Here is a 13,405-nt window from a genome sequence, read left to right as displayed (position 1 = left end):
ACCTCTTCCCCCCTTCTAATTCAGCCTCCTGTTAGAGATGTTTTTTGCTCGTTTAACTTTGCCCCAATCCGTGCTAAGGCTGGTGAACTGGCCACTGGGGAACCAGCAGTTCAAATCAGCCTCTTTCTGAAGGTCACCCAGACTCTCGGCCACCAGCCATCAGATCTGAATGCCACCAGTCCCATCTCTTAGCCACCTTCCTCAGAGGGCAGGTCTCAGGGATCACTGGACAGAGTGGAGGGCTCCTCCAAAGCCTGTCGACCCACCTTTGTCCTCCACCCTGGTAGATCCCTGGGAGGCCACATCGAGGCACGGAGAAATGCTCCCAGGCTGGGTTCTAATCCTGACCATACCAATTCCTGGTCAATGGACTCCTCTGAGTGTCAGTTTCCTTATCTGTAAAACGGGAATGTTAATACCTGCGCTAGAGAATTACATGAAATTATAGAGCTCAAGCGGCTGGCACTTAGTGGCCCATTACTGTGGAAGGTCAAGACCATGTTCCAAAGCCTTTGGGAAAGTACCAGAATTAGCCATAAAAGATAGGCAGAAGACTCACATTCATTGTCAGTCAACAAACACTCATCATTCATGGTGCTGGACGCTCGGGAGAGATGTATAACACAGGCTCCCTGCTCTTGGTACAGGTATACAGCCCATCCCAAGGGACAGAGGAGACAGTGGCTGCCTGGGCCCTGCAAGATACCCTGCTTGAAAGGGAAGAATAATCTGTGAGGCAGAGATGGAGAGGAAGGAGGACAAGATAAGCTGGCGTGGGGGAGCCTGGCTTGCAAGTTGGGCCCAGGGCTCTGGGGCTCTGCTCCAGCTCTGCCACGGGTCTTCTCTCCGGCCTCCAGTGAGAGTTAAGGTACTCAGGTTTCTTCCAGCTCCTTCCTTCTGGGGGTCTGCAAAGTGTCTCTGGAGGCCACACCCCCACACCCCTGTAACACTGTCTGTCCATGGTAGCTGTCCAGGACCCAGCCTTGGTCTTGGGAGGAAGAGGCATCCTATCCGAAGAGGACAGTCTGACCCTGTGACCCAGAGAGGCGCCACAGCAGTCTGAGAACAGCGGCCTCTGTGAGAATCCTGGAGCTTCTGGGCTCTGGCTACCCCGCACACTTTTGTCTGACAGCCGTGTCCCACAACTGGGGGGGTAGTGTACCCCGGAACAGGGTTGCGGTCATCCTGGTAATGTACTCCGGAGCTTCCCAGCAGCTGCCAAGAGTTCTGTCTGTGCATCTCAACCAGGAAGACTCAATAGCCACGCCTGGAGAACCAGCCAGGACTTCCCGTTTGGGGCCATCTTAAGTGGGTGAAGAGGTGGATGAGTGGGGATGTAGCTACAGTGAGCAAGGCTGAGGTCAGGGCGATGAGTCTAAAAGGCCAAAGAGATGTGGACTTGCTACTGTGGCCAGCTGCTCAGAAAGGTCAGGCCCTGCTCGTCAAGCTTGCTGGGTGCCTCTGGTCTCTTGTAGCATGAGAATGCCCACGTTCTGGCTCAGGATTCTCTCACCACATCCAAGCTTTATCACCCACAGGCCTCCTCAATCTTCCCCTCAAGGAAGGGAATTTGGAGCATGCTATGACATGGGTGAACCTTGAGGATATTAAGCAAGATAAGCTAGACAAAGAAAGACAGATTCTGTACGATCGCCCTTATGGGAGGTAACTAAGAGGAGTCGAATGTGTAGAAGCAGTAAGGAGAACAGCAGTGGTCAGGAGCCGGGGAAGGAAGGAATGGGGAAGTTATCATTCAGTGGGTTTAGAGTTTCAGTTTTGGAAGATGAAAGACTTCTAGAGACAGACGGTGGTGATGGTTGCACAACAAAGTAAATGTACTTAATACCACTGACATGGACAGTTAGAAATGGTTAAGATTTGCTGCTATGTGTATATCACTACTGTTTAAAACTTGGTGTGGGGGGATAAGTAGTATATGCCTCATAGGGATTAAGAATTGAATAAAGCAAGTGAACTGAATTATTATTAATGTCAGGTTCTGGACACATCCAAGACTTTTTGCCTCACAGACCCAGCACTGGAGAAGATTCGTGTGTCCCTGTGGGGAGCGGCTCTGCTGTTCTGCATGAGATGTTCAGGATGAGGTTCAGGGGAGACTTCCTGAAGGAATGACTGAGGCCCTGCCCAGAGGGCTCCTGGCATTTGTGGGATGAGTAGGTTCCAGATGCTGGAAAGTCCCTGGCAAAAAAAAAAAAAAAATCACTCCCACTAAGGGACAGTTTGAAAGGGAGGAGATTTTAGATCCACCTGGAGAACTTGTGATCAGAGCCATTTGAATGTGGAATGGGCTGTCTTATGGAGTACTGAGCTCCCCGTTAGTAGAGGCATGTAAGGAGAGTTTGGGCAAGTTGCAGATGAGACTCTTGCATGAGGCAAGGGTAGGGCCAGAGGGTTTCCTAGGCTCTGTGCCTCTGTGATGTGATCCAGTCCAAGCCTGTGTAAAGATGGGACCCAAGTCAGAGGAAGGGGGCAGGCAGGGGGAAGGCATGCTGCCAGCCTGCCCCTAAATAACAGTAATGACAGCTGCTGCCATTCTGGGTAGAGACTGTGTTAAATGCTGAACCGGCTTGATTTGAGATCCTTACAAGCCCAGATGGTGGGTGCTACTATCGTCTCCATTTTACAGCTGGGAGCTGAGGCCCTGCTGCCAGTTCCCAGGCTTAAGTCTCCCGCCCAAGGTCAGCCAGTAGGCCACAGAGCTGGAGTTAGAACACAAGCAGCCTGGCGCTAGCCCTCTGCCTCTGCAAGCTGGCTGCTCCCTGCTCCCCTGCCCCAATGGCAGTCTCCCTGGGTGCTGACAGTCTCACGAGGCAGGGATCTAGCAGCTGCCCCACTCCCTCCATCTGGTTTCTCTACGGAGCCAGGCCCCACCTGCTTGGCTCCAGGGTTCAAGGTTAACCCTTGGCAGACAACACTGGCCTGAATTGAGAGCCAGGCTCCTGGTCACTCAACATCCCCCTTCGCCTTCTGGTAAACAGGACCCGGCTTGACAATTCTCTTCAAGGTTCCAAGTCTTTCCCATAGCTGTTGAGTGAGTTCATTCTGTCTTCTTTTGCAACTGTGTTTTTTCCAACGCAGCTCTTTGGGTGCCAAGACCTAGTCTGCATGATTCAATTTGTCCAAGTTCCCAGGCTTAGCACCCACAAGTCAATAGATGCCATCCCTAAAAGTGGCAGTACCACGGCCTCCTGTGTCCTCAGAGTTATAGAGGGAGCCCTGGCCGGGGTGGTGGCCTTACAGAATGACCCAGTTCGTGGGGCTGGCCTTGACACCTTATGAAGGTGCAGGCAGCTACCATGTAAAGACATCTCTGGACTTCCCTGGGGCTCAGTGGGTAAGTCTCCGTGCTCCTACTGCAGACTGGTTCCCCAACCAGTCTTCGATCCCTGGTTGGGGAACTAAGATTTTACACGTGGCCAAAATTTTTTTTAAAATAAAGATAAAGGCATCTCCATGCCAGTTGGTCACTATTCACCCAATCCATACAGAGCCCGGGATTCTCCCATATTACAGATGAGGTGACTGAGGCTTGGAGAGGTGAATTCATGTGTTTAGAAATCAGGTCTTTCTCTCTCCCCTTGGGGTCTTGGAGGCTTCACACTGGTAGCTGATCTGACAGCGGTAGAAACAGTGCCACTTGCTGTTTGGCTGCGTAATGTACCCTCAAGATTTCTCCCCTACTGCCTCCTGGCCCCTCACTGCCACCCTGGGAGCGGGCCCGGGAAGTGCTGTTTCATGGATGAAGAAGGTGATCTGGGGCTTCCCAGGGCCTCACAGAGGACAGGGTATGCCAGGGCAGGGCGGTGAACCTTCTGGTCCTCCTTGCTCTGCAGGCCCCTTCCCCGCCCTGCACTGGTCCAGGCTGTGGAGCCCTCCTGCTGGCCTCCTTGGAGGCTCTGTCCCGGGCCCCAGTGAAGTGAGTTAGGCACAGAGGCCAGCAGACCAGCTGGCCCAGAAGAGGCTGGGCTGGGGCCAGGTACTTTCCAATGTCCTCCCGCAGCTGGGAAACCTTTCTTGGATGACAAGGTGCCTCCCGGTCTTGCTTGCCCTGGTCTGCCTCTCAGCCCAGAGAAGACTCCTCTTCTCCCTGTCCATGGAAGTCACATAGGCAACATAATCAGCGATGGCGTTCCGGAACCTGTGAGCCTATGAAGCGTGACTGTTAACCCCAGAGGAGGAAGCTGAGGCTGGTTTAGAATCTGGGACTTAAACTATCTGCTCTCTGCTGGCAAAATCCATAACATTGGATGAATCATTTTCACTGTATACTTTTTCAGTTTTCAGTAATAATTGGTGTTTTTTTTTAAGGACGGTTTTAATTTACAGAACAGTTGAGGCGAAAGTGTAGAGAGCTCCACATAGCCACCACAGATACACAGTGCTGCACGTTACTAATATGGGTTATTAATGTGATGTTTGGTACAGTTGATGAATTATCATTAATACATTATTATTATACTGGGAGGGATTGGAGGGATTTCGGGCAGGAGGAGAAGGGGATGACAGACGATGAGATGGCTGGATGGCATCACCGACTCGATGGATGTGAGTTTGAGTGAACTCCAGGAGTTGGTGATGGACAGGGAGGCCTGGCGTGCTGTGATTCATGGGATTGCAAAGAGTCAGACACAACTGAGCGACTGAACTGAACTGAACTGACTGAATACATTACTAAAATTCATAGTCTCCATTAGGGTTCACTCTGGCGTTACACATTTACAGGTTTATTTATTTTTGGCTCTGCCGGGTCTTGATTGCTGTGTGTGGGCTTTCTCTGATGGCGGCAAGCAGAGACCACTCTTAGCTGAGGCTTGCAGGTTTGCTGGGCACATGGGCTCAGTGGTTGCCGCGCACAGGCTTGGTTGCTCTGTGGCACGTGGGATCTTCCTGTACCAGGGGTCGGACCCATGTCTTCTGCATTACCAGGCGGATTCCCAACCTATGAACCACCAGGGAACTCCCTATATGGTGATTTAAAAAAATATATTTATTTGGCTGTGCTGGATCTTAGTTGCGGCATGCAAACTCTTAGTTGTTGTACATGGGATCTAGTTCCCTGGCCAGGGATCGAACCCTGGCCCCCGCACTGGAATCACAGAGCCACTGGACCACCAGGTAAGACCCACTTCTATGGTGACTGACAATCTGTACAAATGTAGGCAATGTGTTCTTCAGCCCTTGCATCTAATAAGTGGTACCAGTGTTACTGAGTAGGGATGGTTCTTCATATAGCTGTACCTCCTGGGAATATAGCAGGCAAATGCCCAGTTGGCCCAGGCCCTGTAGGAACAATTCTGTAAAGAGTCTGGGAGTCCTTTCCCTCAAGGCATGGCTTAGACCTCCTGCAAGAACTGTTCCCCAGGCCCTTTCAGGCATGTGAACCTCCGTTAAAGACCTCTCAGAGGTCACCTTCCTTCATCACGGGGCTTAGAGGAACGGTTGCTGTCCTGGCTTCTGCCTCTAGCTCATCTCGCACAAGTGTTCCCTGAGTGTGTTCACCAGGTTACTCCCCTGCTCACAACCTGTGCTGGCTCGGTGATGCCTGGCACACCGAGAGGTGCGTGGCACTGAAGGCCTTCTGTAGTCTGGCGTTGTCCTGCCTGTCCAGAGTGCACTCCCGTGACACCCCAATGCTGCTCCTCAGCTCTGGACAAAGGACCTTCTCTGCTGTCCCGAGCACTTGCCCTGTAGCCTCATCTCCATTCCGTGCTCCCTTTATCCCCACTTCTCCCTCCTCAGTAACGTCTCTTGTCCCCGTTTTCCATCTTCATCCTCTGGCTTGAGTCTCCTTCTCCCTGCCATGAAGCCTACTTGGACCACTTTGGCTGAATTTGATCCACCCTTTTTCAAGCACTTATTACATTTACTGTCCACACCATACAGACTAGCCTTGAATTATTCTGTACATGTTCTCTGGGCCTGCCTCCCAAGATCACCAACTAGCCTGTGATTTCCATAAGAGCAAAGAACTGAATACCCAAGAGCCTATGGTGGTTCTGGGCATATAGTGCCTGCTTACCAGCCATTAACAACAAGACACTGCATATGGAAATGGTCTGTAACTCTCAGGTAAGATAGCAAGATGCTCAATAAGGCTCTTAAGTGTTACCATATTCCATTGATTCTAAAACACACCTTTCTCCCACTCCCTGCAGTTTAACATCTCCTCTGAAATCAGGATAAACAGCAAATCACAATTTAACTGACAGTTTTTTTTCCTCTTTCACAGTGTCACATATAATTTTAGTGCATTTTATAACCATTGTGCATTAGACTTAAGGAGATGAGGTGTTACTGGTTGATGTGAGAATGTTTCTGGAATGGACCTGCTGATAAAGCTTCTGGGAGAAATGCGGGGAGTCTAGGAAAGGTGAAGGGAAACTGGGTGAAGAGAGGATGCTGGGGGAGATGACAGACGCTGGGAGAAGTGGGGGATACCAGAAAAGGACGGGAGGGCACCCGACTGAGCCCAGAAGCTTTTCCAATAACTCCGAGTTGATTCAGCTATTCCTTCTTTTCATATTCCTATCCTCTGTGCATATGCTACTTCAGAGGCTGATTCCCAGAGGCAACCTCTGGGTCCCTCTCTGAAGTTGCAGGGTGCTCAGGAGAAGGCAGTGGCACCCCACTCCAGTACTCTTGCCTGGAAAATCTCATGGGTAGAGGAGCCTGGTGGGCTGCAGTCCATGGGGTCGCTAAGAGTCGGACACAACTGAGCAACTTCACTTTCAATTTTCACTTTCATGCATTGGAGAAGGAAATGGCAACCCACTCCAGTGTTATTGCCTGGAGAATCCCAGGGACGGGGGAGCCTGGTGGGCTGCCATCTATGGGGTCGCACAGAGTCGGACGAGACTGAATCGACTTAGCAGCAGCAGGTTACCCCTCCAGCTTCAGATTCTTTGGGGTTTCATCTCATATGCTGGGCCTCCCTTAGCTTCACAGTCACATTCTAGCTGCATAAAGCTGCTGGGTGGGAGAGTGTGGTCTTCTTTTGCCTTCAGACTGCCCTCTAATGTGGCATTATCAGCAAGGGCTTTGGGGTAGACATATTCAAATTTAATACTTGCTGTCCCATTTGTTAGCTGTGTGAGTTTTGGTAGCTTGTAAAACTTTCTGAGCTTTGGTTTCCTCATCTTTCAAGTGAGGGTGAGAGAATTCCCTGGAGGTCCAGTGGTTAGGACTCTGCACTCTCACTGCTGAGGGTGCGGGTTCAGTCCCTGGTCAGGGAGCTAAGATCCTGCAGGTCACAAAGCACAGCCAAAAAAAAAAAAAAAGGAGGAGAATTTCTAACTCTGGTATTGATGTGCATGTGTAGTGGTGGAAAGGAGATTAACTGACATTAAATGATTCACATTAGCTCTTATTATGTTGCTGCTTCTCATCACTGTCCTTTTAGTCTTTTTATTCAAGCTGAGGTAACCCTTTCAGCCCCCGAGGTAGCTTCTCACGGACACTGCCTACATTATCAACCCAGATTTTACGGGCCCCAAATACCCCTGAAGCAGAGGGAGCACCGTCTCCCGGGCCATCCCCAGCGCTGCCTGGGAGCTCTGACTCTTTTCCCTCTTTCTGTTAGTTTCCTCTGAGCACCTGGCTGTTGCCTGCTGATCACCAGAGCTCTAGTTTCATTAGAGAAATAAAGAAAAAGGCCGTGTAAGGTTATAGCTAAAACCAACATAAGGAAAAAGAAGTGTAAGTGAGGCTCCTTTTCAATGAGATGTAAGATTTGATAGTTTTTCAGGGAAACTACAAAAAGATCCAGAAATTCAGGATACAAAACAATCAGCACATTTTTTTTATGCATAGCTGAGCTGCATGGATGGCCTCTGGACAAGACAGTAAAGGAAGTTGGGAGGGAGCAAGGCTGCTTTGCCTTCCCTGAGGGCCCTTCACTGGTCTGGATAACCCAGGGAAGTAGACTGGAATAGCCACAGAGACTAGGGCCAAAGTTTTGAGCCTACATGAAGAAGGGAGGTAGAAATGAGATCCCCACATACAGCTGAGACTCTCAAGGGTTTAAGCCTCTTTTAAGTGAAGTAAGGCCAGAAAAAAATTCAGCCACTAAGGCAGAGGAAGAAGCTTTTCTCACCTGGACTGGGTCTGGTTGGAGACAAGGAAGGCCTCCTGTTAGAAATGTATAATCACATCTGCCCTCTTTTGGATTTGGGATTAAATTTACATTACTCATGTGATCCTAGAGTCTCTAGGCCAGGAAGTGATCATAAAAACTACTCCCGGCTGGAAAATTCATAGAGAAAGAAAGTAGAATGCTGGTGGGCAGGATGTGGCCAGTGCGGAGGAGGCGGGAGGAAAGGGAGTTGCTGAATGGATACAGAGTTTCCCTTTTGCAACATGAAGAGTCCTGGAGATTGTACAATAACATGGAAATATTTAGCACTCTTGAACTGCATGCTAAATTTTACGTTATGTATATTTTACCACAATAAAAAAAAACTGCAAAAAAGATTTGGAGGGATTTCCCTTAAGGATTTTATTCTTGAGTGAGAAAAGTAAGAAATGGAGATGGGTGTTAATATGATCCCCTTTTGGCAAAGTGACTCCAAATAAAGCCAAACTTGACCCCAAACCCCACACTTGTATTTGCCTGTGAATTTCTGTATAAACACACAGGAGCATGAAGAAGGTAGTGAAGGCTTCCCATCAGGGTTGCTTGTGTAGGGCTGCAGATGAAGAAAGAGAAGGAAAATTAAAAGATTTTGGTGCAATTGAAAATATCTACAGTACCCAGCCTTCACTCTGTCTGCTCTGACCCTGTTTATGAAAGAGGATATCTGTGAGTGCTTGCCTCCAGGGGATAAAAAATTAGATTGCGGACTTGCAGATATGCCCTCTGTGCCAATGGAGAAGAAAGCAAGTTATATGGATCTGGTGATCTTACTTTATTTACACAAATAAGCAAACGTCAGTTCTATGTGTGTATACACCCTCACGTATTGCTGTGAGCATGGAAAAGATGTGGAAAGACAGGTGTCGGCAACTAACGCAAAGCCAGACACTGCTGTAAAAGCAAGGCACGTGACATACAGCCGGGAACGTGACGGAAAGCCAGGGCACGTGACATAAAGCTGGGAACGTGACGGAAAGGCAGGGCACCTGACGAAAGCCTTGGCACCTGAGAAAGCCAGGGCACGTGACGTGAAGCCGGACACGTGACGTGAACCCAGGGAACGTGACGGAAAGACTCTGCACCTGACAGAAAGCCAGGGCACGTGACGTAAACCCAGGGCACACGGGGGAAAGACGGAGCACCCGACATAAAGCTGGGCACCTGACGTCAGGTCGGACGCGTCACACGCCCTCGACGTTTTGTCGCTTACTCTAACACCAAGGCCGCGCTCGCTCCGAAGGTTCCGGCTGGCTCCCGCCTTACCTCTGCCCAGGCTCGAGGCCGGCTGGGGTTTGAGGCGCGCCGAGGGAAAGACGGGGGAGGGGCGTGGGGGTGGGGGTGGAACCCGAGGGTGCCCACCTCTGTGCCGTGGAGAGAGGGCCCCGCCTGGCCCACAGACGTTTCTGGAAGATCTTGAAGAACCGCCCTTTCCTTGAGCGGTTTCTCGTCTGTTGGGCGGGTTTTGAAGCCCTGCCCCTCCCAGCCTGCGTCCTCCGCGCCTCCTTCCCCCTTGCCATCTGCCAAGGTGATCTGACCTCCCTGCCAGCTGGGCGTGCAGCTTTTTGTCTTCGTGTGCCAGTCCCCGGCACGTGGGAGAGGCTTGGGTCAGGAACGCATGTAGAGCAGAATTTAACTCTGACCCCTCTAAGTTTCAGGGGGCATAGGCAAGAGTAGGGGTCGTGGTGGAACCAGGGAGGGTCCTGGGTCAGACTTATGTGTGTGATGAGGGCGGGGTCGGGGGAGGTTGGCGACTGATTACTCCTGGCCCCCGACCTCTCGACCTCTCGGTTCCAAGTGGCTTGGGAACAGGGCACTGCCTCTGATTCTACCTTAGCTGCGATACTGATGCCTGTTTAAAAGACAGACGAGGCCTCCTTTGTGGGTCTCTCTGCATTAATTAACACGGTGATTGAATTCTCCTCATGGTAGGCACTGAGCTAAGAATTCAGTGGGGCTTATGTTCCAGAGGGGTGGGAGATTCAAAACTACTAATGCATAGTTGTTTAATTACAGCTATGATAGCTATTATGAAACACAGGCCCCATTGCCCTTGGAAGGTGTAACAAAGCAAGTTTGATGATGAGCCAGAACAGAGCCTGTGCGCCAGGGCCTGTGTTCCTGCCAATGGTCTTATTAGAGCAAGGCTTGAACCCAAACTCAACAAGTGTGAGGCCAAACCTTTGCGGGAAGTTGTGCCTTGTGTGACCAATACACTCCCCATAGCGGGGACCTCTGCAAACACCCCCATTTCTCTTCCACCACTCCTTCCCGACTCAGTTCAAACAGGAGTTTCTCAAACGGCATTTTTCAGATGGGTGAAGTGAGGCCTATAGAAAGGAACTGATTTGCTCTCTAGGTCCCAAATTAGTAAGAAGCCAAAGCCGGGCTCCCTGGCACCATGCTCAGCCTGCCCGAGTCCCCACAGTCCATCCTCTGTGATGAGCCAAAAAATGAAAAACAAAGCTGCTCTGTTCACCCAGATTTCTGTTTTCTCCATTGTTCTCCACTAGGGACATTCCTGAATTGGTAAAGAAGGGACTGGCTCAGCCTCTCCTGGCAGTCAATCGGCTATGCTGCGCCTAACCAGAATTGAGAAGTCAGGAGACAGAGTTAGAAGAAGTGTGAGACTTTGAGGACCTCCCAACTAGAACAGAGACAGTGACCTCCCACCTGGCTCAGGACCCTGTGATCAGGTCAAAGGAAGAGGGGCACTGCGGGGCTGGGGTGTGCGTGTTACGGGGTGGGGATGGAAGGCGTACAGAGAGACAGCTGCCTTGGAAAGGGAGCAGCTGGAGCAAACTGGATCTTCTGTGGGTCCAGGGCAGCACGTGAAAGTGTCTGGGAGGGTGTGGGTGAGGGGAAGGGGAGATGGGAGGAGAGAGAATTAGGCTGGCAGGGGATGGGGGAAGGGCTTTATGCTCAGGGAACAGCAAGTGCAAAGGCATTGAGGCCAGTCAATCATCATGTGAGGGGAGGGGTGGACTCCAGGGATGAGAGCCTGACCCCTTGGTGATCCTGGCTCCATGGAGCAAAGACAGGATCATGAGAGTCTTGTCCTGTGAGAGGAGACAGTTGTCTTTTCTCTGCCTTAGGCTGAGAAAAGCAGACAACCCTCCTCTTTCTCCGAAAATGCACATGTACAATATTTTTTTAGTTTTTGCTTTTTTAAATTGTGGTAAAATATACATAACATAGGGCTTCCTTGGTGGCTCAGATGGTAAAGAATCTACCTGCAAGGCAGGAGACCCAGGTTTGACTCCTGAGTCGGGAAAGATCCCCTAGAGAAGGGAATGGCTTCCCACTCCAGTATTCTTATCTGGAGAAATCATGGACAGAGGAGCCTGGTGGGCTATACAATCCATGGGGTCATAAAGAGTCAGACATGACCGAGCGACTAATACACACACACACACACACACACACACACACACACACCATAAAATGTACCATTTTTAAAAAGAGTTTTTTTTTATGTGGATGATTTTTAAAGTCTTTATTGAATTTGTCACAGTATTGCCTCTCTTGTTTATGTTCTGGTTTCTGGCCTGTAGGATTTTAGTATTCCCCCCTCTCAATCCCGAATTGGAAGTCAAAGTCTTAACTACTGGACTGCCAGACCATCCTTGAAAACTCCCATTTTAAACATTTTTAAGTGTGCGGCTCATTGATATTAAGCACATTTACAATGTTGCATAACCATTATCACTATTTATAGAACTTTTTCATTATCTCAAACAGAAACTCTGTACACATTAAACAGCTCTTCCTTTCTCCCTCTCTCCATCCCCTGGTAACCTCTATTATACTTTCTAGCTCTAGATTTTGCCTGTTCTACATCCCTCAATATATATGAAATTTTTAAAGAATGAGTTTATTGTGGTAAAATTGACATGCAATAAACTGCACGAAAGTGCACAACTTGCTAAATTTTGATTATGCATTTGTTGTTGTTTGGTCACTAAGTTGTGTCCCACTCTTTTCAAACCCATGGACTACAGCACGCCAGGCCCCCCTATCCTTCACTGTCTCCTGGAGTTTGCTCAGATTCATGTTCATTGAGTCAGTGATGGTATCTAATCATCTCATTCTCTGCCTCCCACTTCCCCTTTTGCCTTCAGTCTTTCCCAGCGTTAGGATCTTTTCCAATGAGTTGGCTTTTTGCATCAGGTAGCCAAAGTGTTGGAGCTTGAGATTCAGCGTCAGTCCTTCCAATGAATATACAGGGTTAATTTCCTTTAGGACTGACTGGTTTGATCTCCTTGTAGTCCTGGGGACTCTCAAGAGTCTTCTTGCTTACTTCAGCAGCACATATACTAAAATTGGAACAGTGCAGAGATTAGCATGGCCCCTGTGCAAGGATGATATGCAAATTCATGAAGTGATGCATGTGAAAAAAAATGTCTTCTTCAGCACCACAATTCAAAAGCATCAATTCTTTGGTGCTCAGCCTTCGTTATGGTCCAACTCTCAACATCTGTACATGACTACTGGAAAAACCATAGCTTTGACTCTTCCAGACCTTTGTCAACAAAGTGATGTCTATGCTTTTTAGTACACTGTCTAGGTTTGTCACCTAGACATAGCTTTCCTTCCAAGCAGCAAGCGTCCTTTAATTTCATGGCTGCATTCACTGTCCACAGTGATTTTGGAGTGCAAGAAAATAAAATCTGTCACTGTTTCCACTTTTTTCCATTTAATTTGCCCTGAATTGATGGGATTGGATGCCATGATCTTAGTTTTTTGAATGCTGAGTTTTCAGCCAGCTTTTTCACTCTCCTCTCTCACTCTCATCAAGAGGCTCTTTAGTTCCTCATCACTTTCTGCCATTAGAGTGGTATCATCTGCATATCTGATGTTGTTGATGTTTCTCCTGGCAATCTTGATTCCAGCTTATGATTCATCTAGCCTGGCATTTTGCATGATCTACTCTGCATATAAGTTAAAAAAGTAGGGTGACAATATATAGCCTTGACGTATTCCTTTCCTAATTTTGAACAGTCAGTTGTTCCATGTCTGGGTCTAACTGTTGCTTCTTGACCTGCATACAGGTTTCTCAGGAGACAGGTAGGGTGGTCTGGTATATTCTCATCTCTTTCAGAATTTTCCATTTTGTTGTGATCCACACGGTCAAAGGCTCTAGCATAGTCAATGAAGCAGAAGTAGATGTTTTTCTGGAATCCCCTTACTTTCTCTGTGATCCAGTGAATGTTGGCAATTTGATCTCTGGTTCCTCTGCCTTTTCCAAACCCAGCT

General features: G+C 49.1%; 1 protein-coding gene and 1 non-coding gene across 11 annotated transcripts in view; both read left to right on the top strand.

Moving 5' to 3' along the window:
* IL34 (interleukin 34) overlaps positions 1–13,405 on the top strand; it is a 59,845-nt gene that overhangs the window by 1,529 nt on the left and 44,911 nt on the right. For 5 of the 10 annotated variants that reach the window (XM_061386693.1, XM_061386694.1, XM_061386685.1 and 2 more), the window contains exon 2: positions 10,663–10,845. The exons of the other annotated variants lie outside the window; for them this stretch is intronic. The gene's annotated coding sequence lies outside the window, so the exon portion shown is untranslated. The remainder of the gene's footprint in view (positions 1–10,662; positions 10,846–13,405) is intronic. 10 annotated transcript variants of the gene reach the window in all.
* LOC133231235 (U6 spliceosomal RNA) lies at positions 12,442–12,545 on the top strand. Its single transcript, XR_009731108.1, has one exon. It is a non-coding gene; the product is annotated as a U6 spliceosomal RNA (small nuclear RNA).

This window comes from Bos javanicus, chromosome 18 (genome assembly GCF_032452875.1).
Source record: "Bos javanicus breed banteng chromosome 18, ARS-OSU_banteng_1.0, whole genome shotgun sequence".
Classification (NCBI taxonomy): Eukaryota; Metazoa; Chordata; class Mammalia; order Artiodactyla; family Bovidae; genus Bos; species Bos javanicus.
This window is presented reverse-complemented; position numbering and strand designations above follow the sequence as displayed.